Genomic DNA, 14,100 nt, shown 5'->3' with positions numbered 1-14,100 from the left:
CTATCAAGCTAGGCAAAATATCTGACTCCCAGGTTCATTGTAACACCAAGTCCATAGTGAGAGGACTAATACATTGCTCACTGAAAGCATGTATTCAAAATAACATTGGTTACTGACTCTGCTTTGCATCTCAGTGCGGCCTTCATGCACTTAAGGCAACACAACTGTATTTGACTCGGGTTGCATTAGAAGTGTTAATCCCATTCTGTAACATTCCTGAAGGGTAGAACTGCCCTTGTGATTGTGGTCTTCTTGTTCAGCTACTTCTCTTTCTACTCCTGTTCAGAAACTACTTGCTAAGCAGAGACTTTTGAACTGTATGGTACATGGCATGATGAAATACAGGTCTCTGTGGCTGGAAAAAATCTTAGTTGTATTTCTGAGGGAAGTCTTCAGCCTCATCTTGGAGAGAAACTACAGTGTTTAATTTCTGCAGGCTTTACCTGTTAGTTTTCTTCAAAGGAATGATTGTTATAAATCATACCTTAACAGCTGCTAGTCTTGAGTTAGGAGTTTGTAGTGTTGATGTTTTTGATGATGGGTAGTGCCTACAGTATTGGAAACGGAATAAGCTTTTGCAACCTTAATGCTATAAGGAAGAATGGACTGTGAAGAATGCAGCCTGTACTGCTTTCATTATACCTCCTGCCTGGAGAATCGACTCATAGCATGTTTTTTTCCTGTTTTAGTTCTTTGCTTAAAAAAAAAAAAAAGAAAAAAAGGTAGTTTACTCCCCCATCAGGATTCATGGCTACATCAGTGTCAACCTATTGTGAAAAGAAACTCACAGGTTGAATAATATTTATTTTTAAAGAAAAATCAGTTTACTGAGAATATTAATGCTGAAGGCAACACAGGTTCCAACTAAGGATTTGCATATATAAGTGTTAAGTTAAAGATCTTGCATGCTTATATGCATGTTGGTAGTGACAAGAGTAGCTCTTTCTAAGACATTGTGGTAACGGAGCTAATAACAAAACAGTTGGTGCTGTCGCACTAAGGTGATCCTCACTCTTGCAAGACAAAATATACTTAGATTAGCACAAAACATTAGCAAAATATAGTTAGATTTTTGCAGGGGTAGGCACTTATCCATGTATATAAAAGATCTGATTCCTGTTAGCCAGCAGATGCCTCTGTCTTTGACAGAGCTGTCTTTGCAAGATTTGTAAATCAGTAAATCAGTAGAATGCACATTGATATGCACTATATGCCATGGTTCCCTCTGCAAAATGCTGTGTGACCTGCAAATGTATAAACACTCTGGGGGCTAGGTGGAAGATCTTGGAGTGATGAAATGATACCTTTGGGTAAGACTGCCCGAACACCTATGGATTGCTGTAGTACCATGTGAAGCCCTTACTTTGTCCTTGACACAGTTCCAGCTCTGTCATGGAAGCTGCTAGCTGTTAAGTTGTGCCTTGTCTGTGCTGCCTTCCCAGCTTTTCCCCATTCTTGCCATTGGACTCAGGTGTGGAAGTCTCAAAGAGTCCACTAACTGTAGTCTCCTTGCACCAGGTGTGTTATTTTCTGCAGTGGACTGTCAGGAGACAGAAGGTTTTTGTGGAGCAGTTCCTTAGGAGGGCTCAGTATCCCTAACAAACAGCACCCTGTGAAGGCCTTGGTAAAGGCTTTGTAATTTCGTGTTGTCAGGGAGGTGTCCTGCAAAGGGTCCTCCTCCTTAGGGTTATAAAGACCTGAGGGTCAGTCCACAGAACACACCAAGACTCTTGCTGGTAGAAGATGGTTTGCCTTCAAATGCTCAGCAGCTTACCCCAGGTTCTGTTGTCTCATCAAAGCATTTGCTTTAAAATTGACTTTGAGGAGATTAGCCAGCAAAACCTGGAGGTATAGGGTGAGATATGTCATTTTATAGGTTTCTGATCTCTAATTATATCAACTAAGTAGTCTAGATACTGCCTATGTAACCGTCATCTAGTTACTTCACTTGTCATGGAGAAATCCTGTCATCTTTGTATCATGTCCAAACAACCTGTCACTGACCTATTTGTTATTTGTTTGCAAAAGCTGTTCTGAAAGGAAAAGAAAAAAATTAAAAGCCCCAACTTCTGTTATTCAAAGTATGTAATATTTCTGTTGCTAACATTTTTCTTCTGTATATGGAATAAACTCAGACTGGTTGTGTTAACTAGACCAGGAGAACTAAAAAGCTTAGAATGGGATGGCAGTTTTCTTGTCTCCTTGTACATTTTTCACACTGTGTTTTAAACTTCCTGGAGGACTGCATGATAGATGCAATTAATTCCACCTCGTTTGTAAGAAGAGGGCATGTTTGGTGCACATCTTGTTGTCTTCACTTATTCTCCCACCGTTTCTGTTCTGTCAATAGTTACATGGGTGATCTTTATACTTTATGTGCAGCCTGTGAAGTGGATATAAAGACCTGTCAGACTACCTTTTCTAATACATTTTCTTCTGAGGAAACAAACCTAACATAAATGTCACCTGCAGTATGAGCAACTGTAGCAGATGAAGCTTTGAATTAATGGCTCTGAGAAGCAAGCCAGGGGAGATTATGAAAAGAGATAAATACAGTAGGTATGCTACAAGATTCAAAACATTTTCTGTGATTAAAAAGGACTTCAAGAAAGAAGAGTGTATCTTCAAACAGTTACAGAGTATTTTAAAAGAACCCATCTTTAGATTGTTGTGCTCTTGGAAACCTGTTCAAAAATTATTTGTATTACATTTACAGCGGAAAATTCCTCCATTCATTTAATTGATTTTTTTTTTTTTAGCTGTGTGGGTCTTTCTTTTGAAAAAAAAATACTTTGAATATACTACTTTAAATTTGCTTGCAAAAGGTACATAGAATGATGCTCCATGTTTCATGGCAAGATCCTTGTCTTCATGAAAAATGATCATAAAACTAAACTGTCTGCTGTGTGGAAGATCATGTATGTTGTGATCAGATGTAGAGGAAGGACCAGTGTTAGTGTCAAAGAAGTGACTAAGTTTAGCAACTGATAATAAATAGAAAGGTTAACGCAGCTCCCCTGCTGGTGTTCCTGTCATAGGTCCAGGGAACTGAGGCAATTTATGCTAGCAGAATGTTTGGAGGGTCTGCAGAAACATCTAATAATAAACTAAAGGAGATGAGCAGTGAATCGTGTAAATAGGGTAAGTTGCTTTTCACTAGTGGTAGTTTGGACTCTTTCTAGTTTCAACAGTGAAGGACTATCACGACTGACAGTAATCATATATATGCCATAACACAGAGAAACTGGCTGCCTTAATAGCTTGATAAAAGGCATTTATGGTGGCATATGATTGCAGCCGAGAGCCTCACTGAATTCAACAGCACTGTTGAGACAACATGCTTAGTTTCACACCCCCTCATAGCAGCTAAATAGCCACTGTGAAATGAACACCTTCCTTTGCCCAGTTGTTGAAAGGCATTTGGAACAAAGAATTAGTCTACCCTCTGTGCAGGAAGAAGACAGGCTGAAAGACTGGGCATGCATGTAAAACGAATGCTAAGAATACAGTTCAGAGTACTTGTTAAATCAGATAATGCCCTTGAAGTTATAAACAATTGTGGCAGAATTGTGTCCCTCCCCACCCCACCCTGCTGTTGTCATAAATTATGATGATGCTTCCACATGTGAAAGTCAGAGTTTCCAGGGGCATGTCTTTTGCAAACTGATGAACTCCACAACAATCAAAATGGGAAAAACAGTGTTTTAGCCTTCAGTGCTAAATGTTCAATGAGGCTGCAATGCTGCTGCTTCCTCAAAGCACTGTTCTTGGTCCAGAAATCTTAAGGCTTCCTCAGATTTGCCTTCCCATGCTGCAGTCATTCCTCCTGATTATTGGCAAGGTGCTCCTGAAGTGGGAAGTAATGGAGTGGTTCTAGCTGCCAAATATGAGTCAGTTCCAATTTTCAAAGTTCTCTGGAGAACGTTAGTCATAGCTTCTATTTGATTGGCAGTAGGAGCTCTCTCTGTTGTCTGATTGTCCTGTACTTACTGCTGATAACCTGTGCGTATACAAACTCAGGCATTTCGGTAGTTTCTGTTCAACTCTTATTTGCATTTTACTGCAAGTTGACTGAAAGAAAATAAAGGAATATTAATCTTTTGGGAAGAAAGAACTACAAACAGCTCCTCAGGGAGCACTGACAGAAGCTCTGATGGCATACACATAAGGCAGGAGACTGGAAGTATAATGTTAAACCACGGGGAACTGGAAACCCTCTGGGACTGAGAACCAGCCATCAGCACTGCTCAGTGAAGCAACATGGAGGCTGTAAATGAGGTGTTTGAAAGTCAGGAATCTGGTAGTAGAGTGAGAGCTGCTGAAGCGGCTGAAGAACAATCCAGCAATCAGCACTATAGCTCTGTGAAGGCTCAGTAAATGATTTTTTACATGATGGGGCTCTGGAGGAGGTCCTTGCTGTAGTCGCTCTTAGAGAGTGAAAGAATTCAGTGCATGAATGTTTTCTAGGTCTATAAAATCATACTTCTGAAACAGGTTTGTTTCTGGTCTGCCCCGCTGTTCCCCCACCCCACCCCCCAAGCATGCTCGTACAGTAACTGGGAATTTCACTTGTCTCTTTTTTCTCATTTTCCAGTTGGTCTCCATGCTTGCAATCTTTCATAAGAAGGACTATGTTGGTTATTCTCCCCAGTTACCCATGTGCTCTTCATGCTGTTGAAATGAGATGGAAAGACGGTTTTTGTCTGAGCTCAAAACTTACATTTTTGCATGAATGTGTTTTGGTCATATTTCAGGTTCATTTTCCAACCTGTATATCTTCTACAAACATAGAAAATTACCAGAGGAAAGATATTCTTTAAAAATACAAAATTTAAAATGATCATTTGTAGGCAGTTTTTATCATTTTGTGTATTTAGTTTCATGCCTTTAGGACTACTAGGAGTGGTAGTGTTACTGTATAACATCTTGCTTCTGTTTTGGTATAAATATGAGTGTACAGATCTTATAAAATTTTGTGACTTTCAATAGTCAGTGAATTTGAGGGAATATATGAATGGTTCTGATACTAAGTAGGTTAGTGTCATGTGAATTCCAGTTAGGAATGTTAGTCCAATATTTACTATGATTTTTTCCTCTAAGAACTCAGCTTTTTTGTCCTGCTTTCCTGTCTGCTTTTCTGTTCTGAATGCAGCCAGTTACAGATACATACTCTGTCCTAAAACAAGTAATTAAGTAAGGGGTAGTAGTATGGGAAAGCTACATCCAGTGATTCTTCTGTCTGTACATCAGTATCTGTATATCAGTAAAAACTGTCTGGAGTGCAGCCTCAAAGTAACATGAATATCTGCCAAAAGAAATTGTGAGGATTAATGCTACTGGGACTATTTCTTGTAAGGATGCCATGAACATTGTACATAGATCTGTGGTCTAACCTGGACGTTATTCAGATTTCTCTGAGTCTTAACAATGGCCCATCTGAAGAGATGCAGAAAATGGAAGTGTGATGTTTTAATGATGAAAACTTCTGTAAACTTTGGATAGTGCAAATACATAAACCTTATTTGTGTACCTGAAATACGGAGTCATCTTTCTCAGAAAGTTTTAACTTATGTCTTCTACTGTGTTGTACAGGAAAGGGAAATTAATATGAGTGTTTCAGGAAGCATCTTAATCCAACGTTCAAAATTAAGTGGAGGAAAGGTCTTTGTCAGTTCTGTATTGCACAAAAGAGAAAAGGCTATATTCCTACTTATTAAAGTCCCAATGACAAATGGGTATGAATATTTCATCAGCCAGAGGAAGTAGTCTTACACTTCCATGAACTTAAGAGACTTAAAGAATCAGAATCATTTTATAATTTGTGACAAAGACTAATTTTGTTGAATAATAAATTCTAAGTCATGAGAATTTTGGAAGAACTTTTTATTTAATTGGAGGAAGAAAAAAATAAAGTTTGAAAGTTATTTTTGGGGCAGGTGATTTTTTAAAGCAGGTTCTGAAACAGGGTTCAGCTTTACAGTTTGAGGTTTTGCATAGTTAAATCTTAGTTGTCTGAATAACTACTTAGTTAAGGAAGAGCAATGTATCCTTATGTCCTCAAATGATTGCATACTCTATGCATGTACATGTATGCATAAAAAAAAATAGGTTTGTTTACCTCAAAATATGTATCTTGTATATTAAACACCACATCCTTTTGAATGTGCATGTTATATGTAACGAGTATCTAGTGTAAGATATGACCATTAAAGTTTAGTCTAAAAGTCTGTGAATTCTTAAATTTATCATTTATTACAGGCAGTGCTGTAGCATGCATATCTTCATCAGTCTTTCTTTAAGCAAGTAAAAATAGAGACCATGAAAAAATTGTCTGGCTGCGGGTTAGCCAACCGTCCAATGACTGCCAGACAAGTCCGTAGCAGCAAGGCAGGCTTAGGGTTTGGCCAGGAGACCAAGTCTGTGGGTTAGGGACTGGGTGTTAATGACTGGGGTACATAGCTGTCATTTAGCTCAAGTAGGGACCAAGGACAATGGGCTCTTGTTAAATGCAGCTCCTGACTGAAGCAGGCACATTGCAGACTTTCACAAAATGATGTAATCCATTGTGCTTCTCACGTATCTTTTGATGTGCTGAGCAGTATTCTGTGCTGGTTCTTACACTCGATATGCAGTTTTGCCTGCTGATCTCGCTCAAGTCTGAGCTTACTTGTCTCTCTGCTGCAGGTCTCTTTTCTTGGTATGTTTTGGATTCCTTTGCTGTGTCAGAGTTCAACCCACTCAAGATAAGATTAATTCTGGCGTGGATGACTTCACCTCCTGACAAAATCTAATTGCCTTGTCAAGGAGTAATTCTGGATTTTGCAGTACTTTCCTTTTGAATAATTATGATAAGATCTTTTATCAGGAACTTATATAACTCCCAAACTTGCATGATTATATCTTCATCATTTGACAGACATGGATTTTCATTATTTTCTTTGTTTTCATTATTTTTCATTATTTTTCATTATTTTCTTCACATAGAGAGAATTTTCAATGGCTATGATTTTTACATGGAGTGCCTCATTCCTTCTGTTTTTGTAACACTGCACTGTATATCCTTTCTACATCTGAATTAGCAGAAAATTGTAAATTAGAAAAAACTGCATCAGAAAAAAACTGCTATCGCCTAGCTGTTTTTCTTTACTTTTCACTGGCATCCTGTAGTTGAAGGTACAGAATGAACCATGGTTTACAGCTCCTCAATTTTCCTCCTCATTTTTGTGTTCCCAGAGCCCAGGAGTTGAGTGAACCATTACTGAAATCACAGTAGGTCTGAGATCCTTTTTCCCTGAAGATAAGACACATGAATTTGCAGTTTTAAAATCAACAGTCTTTGTAAAGCTCCTTTAATGATCTCTTTCAGCAGTGACAAGAGGAAAGAAGTAGTTGTAATTTGTACAATTTTCTACTATTCCCAGTAGTGCCTCTGCTTCCAGACTCATGACAGCAGTGTTTTCCCCCATGTTGTGGACTGAACTAGACAAGGGATCTGTAGCCCTGCCTTGGATCTGCTTTGTTACAACATCCCTCAAAAATAGGATTGTATGCTGAACCAGTAACTCCAGCAACATTTGTTGTTAAATACACAATTAAACGAGACAAACACCCTGATTAGTGTGTCTCCTTGAAGTATGGTTGTTAATTTATAAGATAACAAATATAAAAAAATGTAAATGTATACAGAGTCTTGTTTCTGAGATTTAGCAGCTACTGTCATGCTTCGCAAGGGGCTGACAGCTTGTGAAAAGTTCAGTCAGATGTGAGTAATCACCAAAGTAGGTTAAGGGGCAGGTGAAACTGTTCACATCAGCCTCTCCAGAAGGTGGCAAGCAGTAGTTTGATGGAAGGAACAAATTACTCCCTTCTTAGATGAATAAGTAGTGGTTTGTGTTTTAGGGGAGGGGAAAAAGAGGAGTTACCCCAGAGACAGGGATGGATTGTAAAGCAAAAATGATTGCTGAAGTAGGATTCTCTTCTGTGAGGGTATATAAGCTGAAAAAGACCTGTGAAATTATTAGATGTGGGAAACCTGTAAGGCTGATTTAAGTCTAGATGGGTATAGACTTGTGTCTTTTAATATTTGTTCTCTTGTGACTTTGTAAACCTTGGTGAACTGCATTGTCTACTGTGGCTATAGTAAATAAATCCTGTTATTAGCAGCTTATATTGACCTGGTTTGAGTGAGGGATGATATCAATACAGCCGGCTAACTCCGAGGAATTTGTGCCTGTAGGCTCTTGCAATCTGTAGGTGGTAGTGAACTACTCTCAGGCAGCTAGCAGCCCAAAACATTTCTTAGTGGTTGTGAAGGATAATGAAGTTGCAGAGGCAAATGCACAAACCAATAACTCAATGTCTAAAATGAAGAGATATTTCTATTTCTGAAGAGGAAACCTCTCTGGAATGGTAGTGAGAAACCCAAGGATTGCAAAAAGAGTGTAAGGGTAGAGAATGTTATTCCCAATTTTACAAACTGGGAAATTAGAGATAGGGAAAAGTGGAATAATATTTCTAGGGTACAGACAACATCGTTCTGTCCTGATATGTTAACCTGTTCCTATGCCCTGCCTTCAAAATAATTTTTTCCAGCTTCTGTAATTGTGTCTCATATGGTAGTTGGCTTCACTAATGTAAAGGTTAAGCATAACATTAGGTCAGCATTCCTCTGAGATAACATCCCATTTTTAGAAGGAGTTCAGTTTTCATTAGTGAATTAACTGGTCATATAAATATTTATGACTATCTCAGATGTCCGATAACAATAGGAAATGAATAATTCATTGTAGAAAATTACCTTTGTACAATTGATACAACAAGGATATCAGTCAGATATGGCAATTTCCAAAAAGCAGCACAAAATACTGTTTTTGCTGGAACACCCCCACAGGATTATCTTTTTGATGCAACCGTTGGTGTTCTAGACTATTCAACAAACCTTCTAATGTGTGAATAGTAGTGGTGTGAGGAAAGTGCTTTTACAGAAATGTGTATATAATGTGAGCATATTGACAGTTTGGACAATTTAGGGAATCTCCATGCAGTATATGATTTCAGTTTGATGTTGGGAAGTTTGTGTCTAAGTTTCTCAGGCTACAAGCATGATTTGGATGGGGGTGTATTTGCATTGTCTGATCTACTTTTGCTTCTGTGGATTGTTTGAAATAAACCTTGCACCTGCCAAAAGCTAATAAAGAAGAAAATTCTGATGAATGAATGGCTTTAAATGTGTTGAATAATCCACGTGACAAGTCAGATATGAAGCCTTAAGCTTAAACTGGGAGGCAGACTTCAGTGGGAGGTTTTGGTTACACAGTGGGGTTGAAGAGGAACTGTCTAAGGATGAAGGCTGAGAGATTAAGGGACAAAGATTATTACCAGCTGTTTTAAAGGAAAATCAGCCTTTCTGTTCACAAAAGGGTGCTTGCTACTGAGATCGGGAGGAGTGACTTATAAAAGATCCATGGTGTTTCAGAGTGAATGGTACAAGTTTGAAAGAAGATGTTGAGGACTCCTGAGTATAGTGGGTTAAGGTGAAAGAATTTGCAATATCAGAAAGTGGAGACAGGGAATTTTTATGACAAGGTGTTTATTGTTTTAACTGTGCACTTATGCTCCATGTAATAGCTAAATTAAAGTGGTCTTCAGAAACCCTGTTAAGTCTGCATATTGAAGTGTTCCACATTGTAAGTATACATACCCTTATTGCAGAGCGCTGCAAGAGGATGTCAGGGCACCAGGAAAGAGCTGCCAGCATACCTGTGCAGCTAGCGGAGCTGGTCCACAGGTCGCATTTCTGTGACAGGAGCAGACAGTGAAGCCAATATGCACACGCGCTGAGCCTCAAGGGACACTTAGAAATGTACCAGTCCATGGGATTGTCTGTCTGCAGTGACCTGGGGACAGGCAATGAGGATTCTGTGTGGATATTCCAGCAGACTATCAAGTGTAATGTTGCTGTAATCTTCAGAGAGATGCTGGCAATGTCTGTGTAGGTGGTACCTTCCAATATATCTCTGAGTCAGGTACTAATTTGTCCAAATAGAGAACCTGAAGCTTGTATAAATATGGCTTGTGTGGTAAGGACATCAGTTACAGTCAAAAGTATCTCATGAGTTCTTCCAACTCATTGAATTGTACTTGAAATGTAAACACTTTATAATGCTATCTAGTAACGGGAGCATCCTACAATAAGATCCTTACAACACATTGCTCTGTATCTTTCTTGACTGGATGGTGTCAATTGCTGTTTTGTTTATCGTGCTTTTACTCTCTTTCAAGCTTTGCTCTTTTAGTAGATACTCTTAGATTCAACAGAAGGTAGGAACTGGGGTTGTTTGCAGTGGGTATTCTCATTGTGGAAGACGACCTATTGCTCTGTGACGTAGAACATAATGTCTGTAGGTCATAGTTTTGTTAAAAATGTGATGCAAACATAGTGCTGCATCCTGTGCATATTGAGCATACAGTCTCATTTACTTCTATGGTGAAAGTCTCAACTGACTTCCCAGTTCAGCGCTGCTTGTGGTGACCTAGGGGTATATTATCTATCTTCTGTGTTTGTTGAATGGTGTCACAAAATAGTTTTCAAGTTCTGAAAGTCTACAGTATTGAACACAGAGCTGTACCCTAAACTGAACAGTATGTAAAATAAAACTGAATAGCTGATACTGAACTGCTAAAGGCTGTTTTTTCCAGGTGATAGTTGTTGTACCCAGTGCATAGTAAACCATCCTTATGAGCCACATTTTATCTTTGTAACTCTCCTAACCTTCTTCAGGAGTGTTTGCAGCAGTCCAGGAGTTGAACTCAGAAAAGAGGCCACTTTGTTTCTTTGTTTTGTGTTGTGTTTAAATTCTGTTCTGAAAGTTCATGGAGTTTATTTTATTTTATTTTATTTTATTTTATTTTATTTTATTTTATTTTATTTTATTTTATTTTATTTTATTTTTTATTACTAAATTGTTCTCTCTTCAAGATCACAGCTTTTGCAGGTGTTAATCTCCGCCAAATCCCCTGAATCAGTAGGGATTGGAATTGATTAGTGCTTCTCAGTGTGTAATACCTGGCAGGAGCAAGCTCTGAGAGTTTTTGCTCATGCTCATGTTGGCATCTGTTGTTTCTCCCAAGGTGCTTGTCCCCTTTCCCTCAATGGATGGCTGAGTACTTTGGTAATGTGCTTTTGTATTAGTGGAGATTAGGCCCATATGTAAATTGTGGTAGATATTCAGGCATCTTCCCTTGTACAATAAAGACAAATCAGGTCTTTCTTACTGGTGACCATGTATCAGAATGTATAATAAAGTGCACCCAGATCTAAATTCCTCTTTGCAATCACAAAGTGCAATTTCTTATCAGGTTAGTATCTGGGAGAATTATGGTGTTGCAGCAGTGTTGTTTGTTATGCAGATCAGAGTATACAAATACAGAAGTCATGGAAATGAGAAGAGATCCATCAGTTATTATGTTACAGTGTGGAAAGCTATTTTCACTTTCCTTTCCAAAGCTAGCTTCCCATCAGAGTTTGCTGACATATGAATTTTTCTGCTTGCCTAAAATATTAACAAATAGTAATGTCTTTCTTTGGGGTTCAGGCCAGCAAAAAAACAAAGTTGTCTTTGTTTCTTGCTGTAGATTAAGGCAATATTAAATATTGTATATAGGTATAACAACTCAGAGCAGCTTGTATGCATATCGCTATCTGTCCTTCTCTTTTATGTATCTGTACCCTAAAATCTTTAACTGATTTTCAAGTTCAATAATTAACTGTGAACAGCAGCAGACACTGACATTGTCCTGCAATTTTTGTAAGACTTTTCTTCTGGAAACATGTTGAACAAATTGCTTGTGGATTTGCTTTGGTCTTTGTTACTGAATTCAACTTAGATGGTTATCGGCCCAGATAGTATAACCCGAATAATACATTTATAATTTATTAAACTTAATTCTTTAAAGGTTCTTTTGATAACTGCTCCATAAAGATAGCTGCTGAAGGAAGTTTAAAATTAATAGATTCTATCTCATATGCCTATTATTATTTTTGAAGCCTGTTAGAGAAGAGAAATTATGCAAATTGGTGTCACGGTAGGCTACTGCACACATGCTGGTAATGCATAACAACTAGCTTACTGATGAAAATACTTCATCTTAAGCAAGAGTCATTGTCAGCACTGAGAACTGCTCTTTGTATCACAGTTAACAGTTTATTATTATTTTTCTTATGGATATAGGAGAGTGTTCTGTAAAATCCTCATTAGAATAAAACTGCTGTAAAAGTGATACTGGAGCACTATGGTGATGAATTATGATTGATTACATTATACAATTAAAGTATATCATGAAACAGTAGGAATATCCCTTCAAAAAAACTGAGCAGTTCTGTTGCTCACTCTCTGTGAATGACCGAGTGGCTTTAATTCTTCAGCTTCAGCATGTAAAAGACTTGATAAATAGATCAGGCTCAGGATCAATTAGTGTCACACTGATCTTTAGCATTAACGAAGTGAAGCTGCTAGGATTCAACCAGTTTATCTGTACCCTCTGTGACAGCAACTTAAGCTAACACACAGTGTATTGTCTAGTACGGGACATGGGAAGTAGCATGCAGAACACATGGTTCTGCGCAGCACTGGCAGATACGGGTGCTCCCTGGAAGGAACCTTTTTTAATTCTGAAGAACTCCAATATCCTTAGCAGGAGAAAAATCTGATAAAAGCTGGTTTCAGAAAGTAGGTCGCTAATGTAAGTTTGCAGTTGTTTTCTTTCAGTTCTCCTACATCTGTTTTAGATTATTATTTTTTTGGTCATCTGTACACAAAGCATCTCAGGCTTTTGTGGTTAGACTGAAGTGAGAAGGCTGGTTTTGGTCTAAGGGTCATTGTTCTGTTCATTGCCCTTCATCCTTCCATTTTAACGCTAACACATGTGTTTTGTTTGCCCTCTTAAATTGCTGCCAGAGAAGGTGGAGAAAACCTTCTTAGGTATTGATTTTTCACACATGGGGACAGTAGCCGGTAGTCACTTGATTTGCCACCTGCAGTTTATAACTGAATGGGCTCATGGGATTATAAACTTCATTTTAATGCTGAGTTCCTAGCCTGAGGTGAAATTGATATGTTAGCTGTTAGTCATTTGTAACTGCTTAGTATATTTTGTTTGTTGGAATTCTGGTTAGATGGCTAATATAAATAGTATTTTTGCAATAGAAATGCAACTGATCAGAACTTCCTGTTTGAGTTGGTAAATGGCTTTCAGAAATTTGGATCTGATCCTGGATAATAATTCCTGCTTAATATTTTGTGGGTCTTTCTGTTTATTGTTGTATTTATAATGTAATAGTTACTGATTTTATCATGGTAACTGGCTAGGTAGACCATCTTATTTAACATTTGATGATCGGAGTTGTAGACATGGAACTGATTAATTTAGCAGTCAGACAAATGAAACGTGTTGTAATTCCTCATGAATGATCAGTAGGTTTATTTTCAGGGGTACTGAAACCTTCAGTAGAAGATTTTATATACCAGCAGCATGGTTCCCTTTACCTTACTGGATAAGACAGCTCTTCAAAAATACCTTGTTTATCCTGTGCAGGAGGTGATTTTTTTTTTTTTTTTTTTTTGCAGTAATAGGAGTGTTAGCAAAGCATTCGGTCTTTCACCAATTAATACAATTTTTTTTCTGTTGGTTACATTATATATATATTTTTAAATACAAAGTACCTTCCAGAAACCCTGGCAGTGTCATTTGCCATTAATAATACATCTTGCTAATTTTCAGAGTTTTTACTTTTGTTCTATCAGTGAAGATGAGATGGAAGAGAATCAAAGCCCCACAAAATTTTCAGAGATACTGGAGATCATTGTTATTAAAAAATTGTAGTGGCTTCAGTTCACCCTCATCTTTAAGACTTTCCTACTCTAGAGAACCTCTATGATATCTTGTTCCATCCTTGATTATGTAGCTGATTGAGGCAGCATTTAATTAAACTTAAAGTGCGCAGCCCCATTCTGTACATGCAGCTCTCTTTAAGGCTGCTGCCACATCATTTGCATGTTCCTTTCAGCAAGAAAGAGGATTCAGGTCAAGGCAACTGGTATG

The 14,100-nt window shown here is 38.0% G+C and overlaps 1 protein-coding gene across 1 annotated transcript in view; it reads left to right on the top strand.

Moving 5' to 3' along the window:
- Positions 1–14,100, top strand: part of MYO3B (myosin IIIB) — a gene marked incomplete at both ends in the record, with an annotated part of 189,956 nt that overhangs the window by 478 nt on the left and 175,378 nt on the right. The window lies entirely within an intron of this gene.

This window comes from Netta rufina (genome assembly GCF_964035555.1).
Source record: "Netta rufina genome assembly, chromosome: 6".
In the NCBI taxonomy this organism is placed as follows: domain Eukaryota; kingdom Metazoa; phylum Chordata; class Aves; order Anseriformes; family Anatidae; genus Netta; species Netta rufina.
Note: the sequence above shows the minus strand (reverse complement) of the source record. Positions and strands in the feature narration are given on the sequence as shown.